The sequence below is a fragment of the Schistocerca gregaria genome, chromosome X, assembly GCF_023897955.1.
Source record: "Schistocerca gregaria isolate iqSchGreg1 chromosome X, iqSchGreg1.2, whole genome shotgun sequence".
Classification (NCBI taxonomy): Eukaryota; Metazoa; Arthropoda; class Insecta; order Orthoptera; family Acrididae; genus Schistocerca; species Schistocerca gregaria.
The window spans coordinates 32,099,398-32,118,156 of NC_064931.1; the positions used below are offsets into that span (position 1 = coordinate 32,099,398).

Here is an 18,759-nt window from a genome sequence, read left to right on the forward strand (position 1 = left end):
AATGAAGAAATATTCAGAATGTAACCATATGTGCAAATAAATTTGCTATATGAATGTAAAATGATTCGTTCCACATCACTATGATCTATCATCCAAAATGATCCATGGAATATGTAACTATAATCTTATTTATGAACGATGGTGGTTCGTGCATGTCGAGGCACAGATGGGGATGGCATTGTTGACGATTCCAAGAGAAAGTTGCGGTAAGCACATGCGCGTGCTTTCCGCTTGGAGGATGCAGGTATCCTGCAAATTACATCTCTTGTTTGATTATGAAGAATTCGTCACTAACCACCACTATCGGCGATAACAACTCGCAACAAATAAAATAGAAATTCACTAAACAACTCTCTATGTCATTCAGAGCAGGTGCTCAGAACAATACCAATGACACTGGTGCGCATAATAATCCTAAACTCAACCACCATCGTTTGTGACTCCAACTATGGTTTTGTCGTACAGAACTTTACACTTTTACTATATCCCTCAAACATCAACTGCATCTTAGCACTGCCCACAAGTGACTCCCTGTGCTACCCTCAAGTGGTGCACATAAAGGTCACATGAAAATTTACCAAAGGAAAAGATTTAGTGCTTCCCTGGCTTACTTGTGTTACTATTACAAGTTTGATTTTAAAGCAAAATAAAGTGCTCAGGAATGGAACAGTCATTTACAGCTGAAATTAAATGAGCATATATCCATTCGATATTACATTGCAATAAATAAGCTGCTGCTTTACAAAATGTATACAAAGCATACATTTGACTGAGTTCACAGATAGCACAGTAATGTTACACTAGTTCTTAACGGGTTATTATTGATCATAACAATCACATTTTTATAAAAGCAGTTATGTAAAAAAGACTGTGTTGTTACTTTACAAACGGTTTTGATAAATTCATTTAATTTCATTTTAAACATTTATTATTTTAACAACTTTTAGAAGAAAGCCCCCCTCCCCCCCCCCCACCCCCACTCACACACACACACACACACACACACACACACACACACACACACACACACACACACACACACACATTCATACAACGAAGCACATCTCACACACACGACCACCATCTTCAGCAGCTCAAACTGGTCCAACAGCCTATTATGTTACCTCCACAGTCTCTTCAGTCTGGACCCATTGGTGGAGATCTTGGTGACCCTCTACTATCTGCCCAGTTAGTCGTGGCATCATCCACTCATTTTCAGCCACATGTGTGCCACTCCAAGTAAATACTGATATGGTGCTGGCAAGATTAACTATAGTGTACAGCATGAAACCATTTTTACTGTTTACTGGTCCTGCGATTTTGCTTGATGTCACCTCCAATATCTAATTTGATTTTCTACTCATAAAATGAATTTAGTCTATCACTTGTGTCAGCAATAAGTTGGTTAGCAGCCCACTGCTCTGAACAGTGACTACAAACCTAGGTTGTTATTACTGAGTTGGGTATTAACTTTCTCTTTAGACTAATCAATGTTTTAATATAGTGTAGTAAACAGTAATACTTAAATGCAGCAAAAGAAAGTATGTATTGATTGCAGTTTACAGATGTCCCCAAATCTAACTTAGGTAACTTTCTGAAAAATAATTGAGTGTGTGATGTCCCACATATTATGGAAGATATGTGTGTTGCAGAGATTTCCATATTGACTTTCTTATGCATTCTGCAGGGGGAAAAAAGTAAAACAACTTGATGTCTGTTCTTTGTGTAGGTTGAATGTAAAAGGAATCACCAATGGGGTGTCAGGTCATCAGTTGTGCTGTTAGCAGACAAACAATATTAAGAATATGCAGATATGCAAAATATGTATACTGCAAAATAATTTACAGCATTATAGACTTCAGGGAAAGTCATAATGTTCCATTACTGTTATTTGTGTTAGACGCTCGAAATTGCTTTATGATGTCATATAAGAAACAAGTATCCTAGATCTTAATAATGTAGCATAACTTGGGTTTTTCCTCAAGTTTGCATACTTTTATTTGTGGTATATGTTTTCTGGAAGCACAATTATAACTGTTTCAGATTCAGGTAAAAAACTGAATAAGAAAGCAAATAATATATTGGATGAAATTGATAGATTTTCAGATCAAAGCGAATAGTCTGATTGTCAGGTGAAGTATCACAACACTTTTAGTTCTTCATACAGAGTTAAGCGATAAATGTCATATTTTCCAGGTGGAATGCTTTCATCGTGGCAAGCTCTAAATGCGAACATTTTTGGTTAGGCTTTACCATTACCATTACTGTTACCGATATCAAATGAAAGTACTAGTTACTATTATGAGGCACTATTTATTTATTTCCACAATGCATGTTGAGAGATTTATGTGGATTAATATGGCACGTATATGTTGTTACAACTTTAGAGTAACCTGTGGCACTGTCTCATAGATAAAAAATTGAAATAGTGTTTTATTTGTTCTCTACTAAACAGTGCCACAGGTTACTCTAAAATCATAACACAATACATACATGCCATATTAATGTACATAAATCTATCTGATCAAGATGGTCTAAACCTCAAAAACACATTGTGGAAATAAATAAACTTTTTATATATATTTGATGTTGTAGCAAACTCTTGGGGAAATCTGAATTGTTATATTATTTTGATATATAATGTATACCAAGAGCACTTGTAAATCTTTATTGATTACTGGTTTTGATAGATCTGTGCTCTTGTCATCGAGTCTTGTAACATGTTAACAGAAGTTCATGACCTTCGCAAACTTCCAAGTCACGTAGTGATGTTGCGTTGTTTTACAATGAAAGATACCACGGAGCATCAGCATGTTAAAAAGACAAAAATACCACAAATATAAAATATTAATCATCTTGTGTTCATGTCCTAATGCACTAGGAACAAGCTATCTCTGTTAATGTCTTACAAGATCGAATGATGACAACACAGACCTGTCAAAACCAGTAATCAATAAAAAGATTTACAAGCAATCTTGATTTATCTGATATTTCAAAACAGTTTAGTAAGGCAAACTCTTTCTCTAACTGCCAGGAAAATGTAAGGTCCATTACAGTTTACTAAAATTAATATAATTTAGGATTTAGGATGGTTACCTGGTCCACACATGCTGATGGAAGTGTTTGTTGATTTCCTGCAGTAAAAATTGTTTTAAGTAAATGTTAAGAAGCTTCCTAAAAATCAAGCCACCTGGAATAATCATTAAAAGTGTTGGACTCTCATTTGGGAGGAGCAGAGTTCAGTCCCCATAGATCTTCTCAAATTTAGTTTTTCCATGTTAGTTGAGTAACAGGAAAAGAACAAGACCAATCTCCTTCACCCTTCAGTCTTATGTGTCTGGCTACAATGACCTCATCTGTAGCAGGAAATTAAACAGTAAGCTTATTTTTATTCCTTTTTGCTTCATAAAATAGGTTACCATCATAATCAATTTTATATCTTAGGTCCAAGTCAAAAAGCAAACTGAATATGCTATTATGGGCAGCAGGTGTTCTCTTCAATAAGTCTGTTGATATTAAATGTGTTTACTTCAGTGGCGGGCATTATTGAACTCTTAGGCCTAGTTTCACATACTGTCATTCAAAGCACGATTATTTATGAAAGTTGCACATAGTTGAAATTCGCAACAGTAATGTGGACTGGATTCTGCTATTATGTGTTTTTGGTGGAAGTATGTCAGTGAGTTCCAATGCAGTTACTATCAGACTTTTAGAGTGACCCTCGTTTGTGTGAAGAGTTATATATTGTTCAGAATACTCCCATCACTGCTCATAAAAGGATAAGATGATTTAAGACTGATCAGTTAGAGAATAAAAATCTATATTTCCATGTCTTCAAACAGACAAGTTGTGTATCAACACTGAATTTCCATCTGGTTTTCAAAAGTTAAATGGTGAAGGAAACTGTAAACCACATGTTACATTTAATGTAAATGTAGTGGAGAAACTGTTCATCCATGTTTATTCTAGATTACTTAAATTTTTTATTTAATGACAATAGTAAATTTTTTTATTTAATGACAATAGTTCAGCAACCCCCCCCCCCCCCCCCCCCCATGAACCATGGACCTTGCCGTTGGTGGGGAGGCTTGCGTGCCTCAGCGATACAGATGGCTGTACCGTAGGTGCAACCACAACAGAGGGGTATCTGTTGAGAGGCCAGACAAACATGTGGTTCCTGAAGAGGGGCAGCAGCCTTTTCAGTAGTTGCAGGGGCAACAGTCTGGATGATTGACTGATCTGGCCTTGCAACATCAACCAAAACGGCCTAGCTGTGCTGGTACTGCGAACGGCTGAAAGCAAGGGGAAACTACAGCCGTAATTTATCCCGAGGACATGCAGCTTTACTGTATGATTAAATGATGATGACGTCCTCTTGGGTAAAATATTCCGGAGGTAAAAATAGTCCCCCATTCGGATCTCCGGGCGGGGACTACTCAGGAGGACGTCGTTATCAGGAGAAAGAAAACTGGCATTCTACGGATCGGAGTGTGGAATGTCAGATCCCTTAATTGGGCAGGTAGGTTAGAAAATTTAAAAAGGGAAATGGATAGGTTAAAGTTAGATATAGTGGGAATTAGTGAAGTTCGGTGGCAGGAGGAACAAGACTTTTGGTCAGGTGAATACAGGGTTATAAATACAAAATCAAATAGGGGTAATACAGGAGTAGGTTTAATAATGAATAGGAAAATAGGAATGCGGGTAAGCTACTACAAACAGCATAGTGAACGCATTATTGTGGCCAAGATAGACACAAAGCCCATGTCTACGACAGTAGTACAAGTTTATATGCCAACTAGCTCTGCAGATGATGAAGAAATTGATGAAATGTATGATGAGATAAAAGAAATTATTCAGGTAGTGAAGGGAGACGAAAATTTAATAGTCATGGGTGACTGGAATTCGTCAGTAGGACAAGGGAGAGAAGGAAACATAGTAGGTGATTATGGATTGGGGCTAAGAAATGAAAGAGGAAGCCGTCTGGTAGAATTTTGCACAGAGCATAACTTAATCATAGCTAACACTTGGTTCAAGAATCATAAAAGAAGGTTGTATACATGGTAGAATGCTGGAGATACTAAAAGGTATCAGATAGATTATATAATGGTAAGACAGAGATTTAGGAATCAGGTTTTAAATTGTAGGACATTTCCAGGGGCAGATGTGGACTCTGACCACAATCTATTGGTTATGACCTGTAGGTTAAAACTGAAGAAACTGCAAAATGGTGGGAATTTAAGGACATGGGATCTGGATAAGCTGAAAGAACCAGAGGTTGTACAGAGTTTCAAGGAGAGCATAAGGGAACAATTGGCAGCAATGGGGGAAAGAAACACAGTTGAAGAAGAGTGGGTAGCTCTGAGGGATGAAGTAGTGAAGGCAGCAGAGGATAAAGTAGGTAAAAAGACGAGGGTTGCTAGAAATCCTTGGGTAACAGAAGAAATATTGAATTTAATTGATGAAAGGAGAAAATATAAAAATGCAGTAAATGAAGCAGGCAAAAAGGAATACAAACATCTCAAAAATGAGATCGACAGGAAGTGCAAAATGGCTAAGCAAGGATGGCTAGAGGACAAATGTAAGGATGTAGAAGCTTATCTCACTAGGGGTAAGATAGATACTGCCTACAGGAAAATTAAAGAGACCTTTGGAGAGAAGAGAACCACGTGTATGAATATCAAGATCTCAGATGGCAATCCAGTTCTAAGCAAAGAAGGGAAGGCAGAAAGGTGGAAGGAGTATATAGAAGGTTTATACAAGGGCGATGTACTTGAGGACAATATTATGGAAATGGAAGAGGATGTAGATGAAGACGAAATGGGAGGTAAGATACTGCGTGAAGAGTTTGACAGAGCACTGAAAGACCTGAGTCGAAACAAGGCCCCCGGAGTAGACAACATTCCATTAGAACTACTGATGGCCTTGGGAGAGCCAGTCATGCCAAAACTCTACCAGCTGGTGAGCAAGATGTATGAGACAGGCGAAATACCCTCTGACTTCAAGAAGAATATAATAATTCCAATCCCAAAGAAAGCAGGTGCTGACAGATGTGAAAATTACTGAACTATCAGTTTAATAAGTCACAGCTGCAAAATACTAATGCGAATTCTTTACAGACGAATGGAAAAACTGGTAGATACGGACCTCGGGGAGGATCAGTTTGGATTTCGTCGAAATGTTGGAACACGTGAGGCAATACTGACCTTACGACTTATCTTAGTAGAAAGATTAAGAAAAGGCAAACCTACGTTTCTAGCATTTGTAGACTTGGAGAAAGCTTTTGACAATGTTGACTGGAATACTCTCTTTCAAATTCTGAAGGTGGCAGGGGTAAAATACAGGGAGCGAAAGGCTATTTACAATTTGTACAGAAACCAGATGGCAGTCATAAGAGTCGAGGGGCATGAAAGGGAAGCAGTGGTTGGGAAAGGAGTGAGACAGGGTTGTAGCCTCTCCCCGATGTTATTCAATCTGTATATTGAGCAAGCAGTAAAGGAAACAAAAGAAAAATTTGGAGTAGGTATTAAAATTCATGGAGAAGAAATAAAAACTTTGGGGTTTGCCGATGACATTGTAATTCTGTCAGAGACAGCAAAGGACTTGGAAGAGCAATTGAACGGAATGGACAGTGTCATGAAAGGAGGGTATAAGATGAACATCAACAAAAGCAGAACGAGGATAATGGAATGTAGTCAAATTAAATCGGGTGATGCTGAGGGAATTAGATTAGGAAATGAGACACTTAAAGTAGTAAAGGAGTTTTGCTATTTAGGAAGTAAAATAACTGATTATGGTCGAAGTAGAGAGGATAAAAAATGTAGACTGGCAATGGCAAGGAAAGCGTTTCTGAAGAAGAGAAATTTGTTAACATCGAATATAGATTTATGTATCAGGAAGTCGTTTATGAAAGTATTTGTTTGGATGTGGTGCTACAGAAGAATGCTGAAGATTAGATGGGTAGATCACGTAACTAATGAGGAGGTATTGAATAGGATTGGGGAGAAGAGAAGTTTGTGGCACAACTTGACTAGAAGAAGGGATCGGTTGGTAGGACATGTTTTGAGGCATCAAGGGATCACAAATTTAGCATTGGAGGGCAGCGTGGAGGGTAAAAATCGTAGAGGGAGACCAAGAGATGAATACACTAAGCAGATTCAGAAGGATGTAGGTTGCAGTAGGTACTGGGAGAGGAAGCAGATTGCACAGGATAGAGTAGCATGGAGAGCTGCATCAAACCAGTCTCAGGACTGAAGACAACAACAACAGTTCAGCAACCACCTAATAAAGATACTGATAACATTTAGAAAGGCATATTTTTAATCTCATGTAACTTTTTTAGAGTATAAATATTTTGACTTACACAAGGGCTGTTAAAATTATATATATATAAGATTCCAAGACTTATCAAGTGGGAAAGTGCCGGTAGATAGGCACAATAAATAAAACACACAAACACACACTTCAGTCCTGTAACCCGGAAGGTTTAATGGGGTCGTTGTAGGGATGTTGTGAGGTTGACATGGTATTAGAAGGTGGGAAGGGTAATATGAGGTTAAAGAGAGATAAAGGTGTGAAAAAAGTCGAAAAAGTGTTGGTTCGAGATGAGCTATGTTGATCCTGTGCTGAACTTAGGTTGGTGAACAACAATGGGTGCAAAGGTTAGGTAGTTGTGTTGTCTCCAAAACACGTTGAAGGGTGGGGAAATTCAGGAAAATTTCGAAAAAAAAAATTTCGAAAAAAATTTCCGAAAAAAATCGCAAATTTTTTTTTCGAAAAAAAAAAATGCGTGTAAATGTATTCAAAGGACTGGTTATGTACTGGCAGGTTATGAAAATGAGGCTAACAATTGTTTGATGAAGAAATAATAATGTTTAAACCTGTGGGAATCTGCTAAAAAATGATCGGTTATGTGAGAAAAACGGGAATGAAAATAAAACTAAAGTTGTTGGAAATAGCTGAGATGGTTGTTTAATGGGTGAAAGGAACTGAAGCTGTGAAATAGTATTCACGAGTTTACACGAAATGTTTGTAAACTTGGCACAGTGGATTTTATAGCAGCGGTTATGTTGAAAGCGTTAAAAATTTTTAGGTTACTGTTTGGAAGTAAATTATGTATTATTGAGTATAATTAGGCAGGATAAAATGTATGGTAGATTACGGAAAAAGGGAAGATGAATACAAAGTGAAACTACTTGTACAAACAAAAAGAGAAAGTAAGATGATAGAGAAGATTTCGAAATGCAACAGAGACAATAACAAACGTAATTGTTGGGTTTAAATTAATGATGATGTAAATAAAATAGAAAGAAACTTCCACATGGGAAAAATATATTAAAAATAAAGATTCCAAGACTTACCAAGCGGGAAAGCACCGGTAGATAGGCACAATAAATAAAACACACAAACACACACTCCAGTCCTGTAACCCGGAAGGTTACAGGGTTACAGGACTGGAGTGTGTGTTTGTTTTATTTATTGTGCCTATCTACCGGCACTATGCCGCTTGGTAAGTCTTGGAATCTTTGTTTTTAATATATTTTTCCCATATGGAAGTTTCTTTCTAATATTATTATTATTATTATTAGCGAATGTCCCCAAAGGAGAATGATAAGCAGGTGATTTATCAATATTTCTTTAGGTTCTTCTTGTTTTGCCAATATTTCTTCATTTTCTCCCCAAAGGCCTTCTTTCTTTCTTCAGTCCACTTTGGTCGGTATGGTTTTGGTGCAGTAAACTTCCACTTGTCAATTTTTCTTCTGAATGTATCCCTGTCTGATGCGTCTGTTATGTCAATTTTTGTTTTTGTCAAATTCTTCTTAACTTCAGTTACCCAGGGTATTGTTGCTTTAAGTGATGTCACATAGTCCAATAGACGTTTAGTTAACCTGTTTCCAGGTAATCTGTGTAGGTGTCCATAAAATTTCATTCGTCTCTTTCTGATGTCACTTTTGATATTTGATAGTTTTTCAGTTGTTTCGATGGTCTGCAGTCTGTATCCATCTTGTGTGTATCGTGGTCCCAGAATTTTCCTAATAATTTTTCTCTCTATTTTCTTAATATCTTGTAAATCTAGTTTTCTATTCAGTGAGAGCGTTTCACTTGCATATGTGACTGTAGGTTTGATAACTGTGTTGTAGTGTCTGATTTTAGTTCCTTTTGACAGGCATTTTTTGTTATATATGCTTTGAACAAGTCCGAATGCTTTCTTGAATTTCTGTACTCGGTTGTTTTGTGCTATTTTCTCGAGTCCTGTTGGTTCAATAACTTCGCCGAGATACTTAAAGTGTTTGACTCTGTTGATTTCACCAAAATTTGTTTCCAGTTTCGGAATATCTGATTTGGAGCACATAAACTCAGTCTTCTCAAAGGAGATTTGCAGGCCAACCTTCTCTGCACATTCTTTAAGGATCTCAATTTGTTTTATTGCAGTTTCTTCACTGTCAGTTATAATTGCTAGGTCATCTGCAAACGCTAAATATGGGATGTTCAATTTTCCTTTACCTCTTCCTAGTTCAATTGGTTTCCAGAAGTTTTGTTTCTTTAGTTCGATTTCCCATTCTTCCATTACTTTGTCTAAAACTATGTTGAATAATAGTGGCGAGATCCCATCTCCTTGTCTTACTCCTGTTTTAATTAAGAATGGTTCCGAGATTTCGTCTATGAATTTAATTTTTGATTTGGTTTCTGTCAGTGTTTGTTCGATTAGTTTTCGTGTTTTGGTGTCTAGTCCACGTTCTTCGAGAATATTAAATAGAGACTGTCTGTCTATAGAGTCATATGCTTTTTTAAAATCAACGAATGTGCACACTATTGGTTTAGACCGGATTGCTTTCAGTTTTAAAATAGCTTTAAGGTTAAAGATCTGTTCAGGGCATGATCTGTTAGGTCGAAAGCCTGCTTGGTAGTCTGAAATTGTATGTTCTAGTTGTTCTTGTGCCCTCTTTAGTAGACACGCGGATAAAATTTTATAAGTCACAGGTAAAAGTGAAATGCCTCTGTAGTTGTTTACGTCTGCTCTGTCTCCCTTTTTGTGCAGTGGATGAATTAGTGCACACTTCCAATCCTCTGGAATATTTTCTGTCTGCCAGATTTCTGTGATGATTTGGGTGATCTCTTTTAGGGAGTTTGGGCCAAGGTTCTTCAGTAGTTCAGCTACAATTCCATCCTCTCCTGATGACTTATTATTTTTGAGCTTCTTAATGTGGCTATATATTTCTTCCTGAGTTGGCGCTAGTGAACTTTCATTCGTGCATTCTGGTTGTAATCTGGGGAATCTTGTTTTCGGTTGTGGGCAGTTTAGAAGTTGTGAAAAGTATTTAGCTAGTTCTTGGCAATTTTCTTTGTTAGTTAATGCTAATTTTCCATTTTCTTTCCTGAAACAGAGGTTTCATGGATTGTATCCTTTGACTTGATTTGCGAGCATTTTGTAAAAATCTTGTGTGTTGTGGTTCCTGAAGTCTTCTTCTATTGAGTTTAGTTGTTCATGAAGATATTTTCTTTTAGTTTGCCTAAGTATTTTAGCTGTTTGCTTTCTCACTTCGAAAAATGTCTGTTGCGTGGCTTCTGATTTGTCACAATTGTAATTTAGGAAGGCACGTCGTCTCTCTTCTATTGCATTATCACAATCTGAATTCCACCATGGGTGTTTGGATTTTTTCTTTAATGGGATCAGTTCTCTTGCTTTCTGTACAATTTTTGTTTGGAAATCTCTCCAATTGTTTGCAGGTTGCTTTTCCCATATTTCTGTAATTTTTGATTCTTCGATTTTTTTCAGATCAAATTTGGGAATTAGTGGAGTTTTCTTTCCTCCTTTCCTTTTTGGAGTGAATTTAATTTTCACTCTGGTAAGATAGTGGTCAGAATCTATATTTGCCCCTCTGCGGATTTGAACGTCATGTATTTCTTTTTGGAAATCATAGGAAATCGCAACATGGTCTATTTGAAATTCCCCTAGCTGAAGGATAGGGGATCGCTACGTTTTTTGTTTCTTAGGGTCCTTTCGAAATGATGTTGACATGATTTTTAGGTTGTTTTCTGGCACAGCTCTATGAGCCTCATGCCATTCTTGTTCGTAAATTTGTGTGCAGGGTAGTTGCCGACTGTTTTTTTATATTTCTTTTCTTTGCCGATTTGTGCGTTAAAATCACCGAGGAGAATTTTTACGTCCTCCTTTGGAATTCTGGACATTTCATTTTCAAGTTTTTCCCAAAATTTTTCTGTCTTCTCGGGTTCTTTTTTGTTATCAATGTTGGTGGGTGCATGAACATTAATAAATGTATATGTTTTGTTGGTGTGCTTGACTCGCATGGTCATTAGTCTGTTACTGATTTGATTCACACCTATAACAGAATCAAGGATGTCCTTATTCACAATAAAGGCCATGCCAAATAATGCAGCTCCTTTGCATATTTTCTTGCCTGTTTTACTTTTAAAGATACGGTAGTTATTGTAGTCTATTGTTTCTGAATCAGTGAATCTAGTCTCTTGGAGAGCAAGGATTTGAATTTTCTGTTTGTTGAGTTCTGTCATCAGATTATGTAACTTGCCAGTTTGTATTAGTGTTTGGATGTTGAAAGTGCCAATAAATGTATGCGACTTTCGTGGAAGTTTACCAGAGAACTCCGACTCTCTCTGTCGTACTAGCCCAAGCTCCCCAGAATCCGATAGCTTGGTTGTCGCCACAGGGCGAGTGGATTGTCCACCTGGGGTAATATTAATTTTACTTGTACGAATCATACTGCTTGTAATTCAGTTCCAGCTATGCTGGGTGGTTAGAACCAGGGATTGTTAGTTCCTGGAGCATGGTGTTCAGCCGCACCTCACTTGGTGAACAGACGCTGGCCAGCATACCGGTGGTTGCCACACAGACGTGTCTGGACTTTGGATATGCTTTATCTTCTCCGTAAAGCTAGCCTCTTCCGCCAGTTCCGCCGTACCGATGATCTTCATCTCCGTCTTCACTGCCGTTGAGGTCTTCATCGTACCCTGACAAGGGGCCCTCACAAGGTGTCTTCATCGTACCCTGACAAGGGGCCCTCACAAGGTACTATCACCCGGGCCAGGTGAACCAAGGTTTTTTAACGAGGTGTTACTCCTCCCCCTCCTCCTTTTGCAGCCGGGCTTGGGACCGGCTTTGGCGGAGTTCTTTCTAATATAGGGGACCACGTGCTCTCTATGTTTATAGGTATACATAGTGTGCGTGCCTGATTTTTTCATGGCTGCAGAAGAAATGGCTGGCTAGCCGTTGACAAGTGAACATGTGTAAGTGATAGTCATGGGATTTTGTGTAGTGGGCAAAAGATGGGAAAAGTGGAACAATGGTGTTCCATCAAATTTTGTTTAAAGCTTTGCAATTCTCAAGTTGAAACAATCTGCAAGATTCAACAAATGTTTGGGTGCAAAGCAATGGCAATCACACAGCTAAAGAAGTGGTATAACTGCTTCAAACATGGCCACCTGCAAATGAGGTAGTTATTGATCATACAAGGACCTGGGTGATGCAGGCTACATGGAATGAGATCAGACAACTTGCAGATGAGGTTAAAATAAGTATTGGATCTGAGGTTAAAATACATATTGGATTTGTTCATTCCATTTTAGCAGAACATTTGGACCTCAGGACGATCTTGGTAAAATTTGTACAAAAGTTGCTAACAACTGAGCAGAAGCAAGTTCATTTGGAGACATGCTGGGTACTGTGAACAGTAATCTCAACTTTCTTAACACAGTGATCACTTGTGATGAGTCCTGGGTTAATGGGTATGACCCAGGGACAAAGTTTCATTCATTGCAATGGAATCGCCCATCATCCCCAAGACCCAATACAGCGGACCGGTCTGCAGTAATGTCAAAGTTATTCTAACTGTCTTTTTTTACTTCAGTGGCGTGGTCCATCATGATTATGCCCCAGAAGGTAGTAATGTTAATAAGGAGTACTACAAAGAGGTTCTACATCACATTCATGAAGCAGTGAGCCACAAAATGGCCAGACTTGTGGGCAGTGGGCAGTCAGCACCTTCACCAAAATAATGCATTCACTCATTGTTCTCCATTAATTCAGAGTTTTTTGGTCACACAAAACATGGCTGTGGTTTGTCAGCCTCCCTATTCCCCCTGACCCAGCACCGAGTGACTTGTGACTTTTCCCTAAACTGAAAAAGACAGTGAAAGAAACCAAGTTTCAGAACAGGGACAATATGCAGAATTTGACTGAGTAGCTGCACAACATACAAAAATAGGCTTTCCAGTGACGCTTCCAGTAGTGGCAGCAGTGTTGGGAGAGGTGTGTAGAAGCTGAAAAGGATCACTTTGAAGATGACTGGTGTCAAACAATTGTATCTGAATAAAGATTGATTTTATAAATAAAAGTCGGATACTTTTTGAACACCCCTCATAATCAAAAAAATTAATAGAAGCATTATGAAGTAGTGACAAGATCTTGTGAGAAGACAAACCATATTTTTATTTAACACTAGTGTGGTGTACTGCTCATGAAGTCAGACAAGTGCACTGGAAAATATGGCACCCCTAGAACAGATGGGAAGAAATTTGCATTAATAAAAGATTAAAGTAAGACCATTATATTTCCATTCATTTCTATAAAATGTACACATTTCAGTCACTGCCTTAACTCAAATTTCTAACACCCTTATAGTGCAGTTTTTGACAAGACACATTTCATTTCTAGCCAAAAATTGTCACCTATTTCTAAAGTTCGTATTTTTTCCATTTATTTCACTTTTTTTTTTAACATTGCAATCATGATTTGAGCAGATTATTGGTATTTTTCACTCCCTTTTTCCACAGACTTCTTTATTGTGTTTCTCACAGGTGTCTTTGGTCTTGGTTCTATTCCACATTCCAATTTGCTTTTTTAATTTGTCCTTTGATTTGTCCAATACTACAGCTGCTTCTTCCTTCAATTGGCTTTCTTTCTCCTGCCCCATTATTTTTTCCCCTTTTCATGAGTTTATTTACCAGATTAAAATGAATGTTTTCTTTTTAAGTTTATTTTTGATTATTTTATTGTAGATGATCCATGAATTTATTTCTTGCATATCTATGGCATCAACCATCTCCTTCAAGCATCTTAGTTAAATTATTTGATCAGTGACTACCACTTCATGGTGCTGTAGAAGGCAGCAGTTTCTGCCTTCTTCTTTCTTTCTTCACTCAGTGCTACTTTAGGATGTAGTGTGCTGAGACTAATGACATAAAAAATTTGAGGTTCGCCAATGACGTTGTAATTCCGTCAGAGACAGCAAAGAACTTGGAAGGGCAGTTGAATGTAATGGACAGTGTCATGAATGGAGGATATAAGATGAATATAAACAAAAGTAAAACGTGGATAATGGAATGTAGTCGAATTAAGTCGGTTGGTGCTGAGGGAATTACACTAGGGAATGAGACACTTAAAGTAGTAAATGCGTTTTGCTATTGGGGTAGCAAAATAGCTGATGATGGTCGAAGAAGAGAGGATATAAAATGTAGACTGGCAATGGCAAGGAAAGCGTTTCTGAAGAAGAGAAATTTGTTAACATCGAGTATAGATTTAAGTGTCAGGAAGTCGTTTCTGAAAGTATTTGTATGGAGTCTAGCCATGTATGCAAGTGAAACATGGACAATAACCAGTTTGGACAAGAAGAGAATAGAAGCTTTCGAAATGTGGTGCTACAGAAGAATGCTGAAGCTTATATGGATAGATCATAACTAATGAGGAGGTATTGAATAGGATTGGGGAGAAGAGAAGTTTGTGGCACAACTTGACAAGAAGAAGGGACCGGTTGGTAGGACATGTTCTGAGGCATCAAGCGATTACCAGTTTAGTACTGGAGGGCAGGTGGAGGGTAAAAATCTAGAGGGAGACCAAGAAATGAATACACTAAGCAGATTCACAAGGATGTAGGTTGCAGTAGGTACTGGGAGATGAAAAAGTTTGCACAGGATAGAGTAGCATGGAGAGCTACATCAAACCAGTCTCAGGACTGAAGACAACAACAACAACAACAACAACAACAGTCTTCTCCCCTTGGTTCACTGTCAGGGTGCACTTTGGCTTATCAGTCTTTTTCAAAATGAAGATGGAACGTAACTCTGATTTATTATTCTTCATTTGATTGAGGATTTTGTGGTGAATCTTGTTCAGTGTTCCCACTAATAACATTTTCTCCTTGATGTTTCATGGCAAGCTGAACAGATGTGAAGAAGCTGTCTGTAATCATGTTACTTCTTGGTTTAGAAATGGCTCCATGAAGTTACAAACAACATAGTCTTCAAGTGGCTGGTTGTGTGGTCAGCCTTCCTCCTTACTAAGGAATGGGAAGACATTGCAAATATACTGGGATGTCACATCTACATCTATTCAAAACATGCATCCTTATTTATCAAGTTTGTTTAACATATACTGGGTATATGTTCATCTTAGTTTACTTGGAAGCAACTGGTTATCAGTTGTAATATTTTCACCAGGGTGATAACAGTGGATGCAGTTGTACATGAACTTGCTCCATGTTTCAGAATTAAGAATTAACTTGTCGGCAGGAGTAGGGATGTATTAAGCTCGGATGACTTCTCATTGTAGTGGAGGAATCAGATATGTTTGCAGAATTTGTATCATATCATTTTATCCCTAATACAAGTAGGCCCAACAGTGTGACCCCTTGTATCGATGTCCGCATCTCCTATAATGTTTCCCAAGGCTATATTAAACAGGAAACAGGTTAATGCATCTTCCTGCCTTACTCCATGTTTTGTGTGTGTGTGTGTGTGTGTGTGTGTGTGTGTGTGTGTGTGTGTGTGTGGTAATAGCTTTCATTATGGCAATCAATTTCTTAGGAATCAATTTATTAGGAATCACTAACTCTTCCATTGCTATATACAGCTCTCTTCTGTCAGTACTTTTGTAGGTGTATCAGTCCCAAATTCTGTACATTTTTCTAATATTTTCTGTATTGTGAAGATATGATCAACAGTAGATTTTCCTTGATGAAATCCACATTGATAATCATTGTAGACTGTCCTGTACAATTCAGTTCTGGTGCTGGCATATGCAGATGATGATAAAATAATTCCAAGAATATCAAGAGCAGTGAAAGAAGCCTTTAAAAGTCTTGAAAGAGCTGCTAGAAAGATGTGAACCTGCAGATAAATGAAGAGGAAAGTAAGTACATGCCCATAACTGTGGAAGATTATCCAAATGAGCACCCATTCATAGAAATTGGCTCATGTAAGTTTGATGTCACATGTAATTTCACTTACTTCAGATCCAAAATAAACTGTAAAAATAATGTCAGCTCTGATGTCCAAAATAAAATTTTCTTTCTGCCAATAAGCACTACCATGACCTCAGAAAAAATCTAGAATTTAAGTTGCTCTCAGGAAAACCAAAGTTATGATATATCAGTTTTTAATAAGGCCAGTGCTAATATACAATGCTGAAACAAGGACATTAAAAAAATTTGATAAAAAGCAAATGTGCATATTTGAAAGAAAGATCTTGAGAAAAATTCTTGGGGCAGTGGAAGAAAATGGTGCATGGATGAGGATATTCAACCATGAGTTATGTAATCTATATAGTGAACCAGACATTGTCAACTACATTAAGATTAAAAGGCTTGAGTGGGCAGGACATGTACTGAGAGCAAACAACAAAATGATTAAGAAAATATTCAGCTCATTGCCTGAAGGAACAAGCAGATTTGTAAGACCAAAGTTAAGGTGTCGGAGAGGACATTCGGAAAATTGTAATTCAGAATGTGACGAGCTCAGCACTAAACAGGGAAGATTGGAATTATCTTCTACAGAAGACATAGGCTCACTAGAGTGGTGCACCGATGATGCTGAAGAATAATGCGACCAGTGGTCATCCTATGAAACATCTTTAGCACAAAAAGTATGTCTGGCTTGCATGAGAGCAATCATTATCTCCAATTATACAGTCCATGTGTGTGGTGTTTTTTATTTAACTTTGATTATTTAATTCTAAGTGGTTTTTTTAATGATAGCATCAGTTCATCAAAGTGAAGATAGAAGGCATTGATGACAGACTCCATCCACTCAGTTGCAGGCATATGCAGTTGACTGTCCTCTCTCCTTTAGGACATTCAAAGCAATCTTCTTTCCAGACAACAGCATGGTAGCAACCTTTCATTCTGTTACAGCTCTAGTGTCTTCTTTGGTTTTGTGTCAGCTGTCTCCTGAGATTGTTAAGAAAAGACTCGCGATGGGGAGACATTTATTGCTTTTCCCCCATCTCACTGCTGTCATTGTCAGTCGACCCCGGGAGAGAATCATCATCTGAATCCAGTAAGTCACTTTCTGATTCAGTATCAATGTTCTACAGAATTCACAAAATCTTTTCATAAGTAAGACTACACTGATATGATCTAATTGAAAATGCCAGTTACGGGCCAAAAAATGCTATATAACTGATGAAGCAAGCAACACCAATACACGAAACATTACTGAAAAGCTAGATTCCAAATCTGTTCTGAAAACCTTTCTGATACCATGCTCATCATAATTTGAGGGAGCAATTGTTGACCAAAGCAAAGCACAGTGCAAGTACATTTGTGTTTATGAGAACAGAAATAATTTAAAAAGACATTATGCCAGGGGTCTGTTGACTCGTGGTGCTGTTCTTGGTATACCTCATGAAATTTCCATGAAACCCAGAAAATTTAATAGATTGCAGTAGTTTATTGTCAGAAGCAGAAGAAATGAGGAAAAGTCACAAAATTTGCTGAAAGAATGTAAAAAAGGAAAAGAATTGAATTCATTATTGCAGAAATAAAAGCTGAGAGGTGTCTTGACCCCTTTTGCTGTTGTAGTGATAAAAACTGAAAAATGAGAAGTATCAGTTTTTGAGACTGCAGACAGATCACAATCTGAATTGGAAAATCCTCACCCCAAAAAATTGTAAACTGCCCTAGTTTAAAAAAATGACATTTTGACAAGTGTTTCACTGTCTTTTGTTATAATAAATGCTTCTCTTTTCTAAAAAAAATCAGCTAATATTTGTGCACCAATACTATATCTCATAAAGTGATGTAATTCCAATGTATTGTACTAAAACTAAATGTATTTCTTTGACAGAAGTTAGATTTTCTGCCATGTTACAAAAAAAGTCCACTTCAAACCACCACCTACAATGACACACTATCGATCAATCGTGAGTCTTGTAGCTCATAATGAAGAAAGTTATGTGTTATGTATTATGTTGTAAGGGACATTTCATATTTAATGAAGTTGATTATCTTCTGAATCATGCACAAATGATGCTAGGTTCAATATCTAGACCAAGGATAGTCAACCATTTTACCCATCTTCCCCTTTTTTTTGCCTCTGTTAGTAGTAAAATTTTCTGGCTGCCCACTGGTTCCACAGCAATGGTGATTTACAAAGTGGAGCAGTAAAGTTACTTTAAAAAATTGTAAAGAAGAGTGACAGCAAGTTAAAACATATAACAACAATTATGTACCAAATACTGTATGTAAACATTTGATGAAAACACCCAATGAAAAAGTTCTTAAAAACCCTAGTGCCTGCCACTCACCATGAAAGCTGGAACACCCACTAGTGGGTGGTGGGGACCAGGATGACGACCAATGATCTAGACCATCATATCATCACTGTTGCTATAGGCATGCGACACACTATATCTTTCAGGACAAAAGTACTCAAAAGAAGCAATACAAAAATATATCAGGGTTTTTGTAGCATAAACGATGGTTCTTGGTATGGATACAATCAAATCACTAA

At 37.5% G+C, this 18,759-nt stretch overlaps 1 protein-coding gene across 1 annotated transcript in view; it reads left to right on the plus strand.

Annotated features, from left to right (window-relative positions):
- Nucleotides 1–18,759, plus strand: part of LOC126299569 (rab-like protein 6) — a 177,977-nt gene that overhangs the window by 86,710 nt on the left and 72,508 nt on the right. The window lies entirely within an intron of this gene.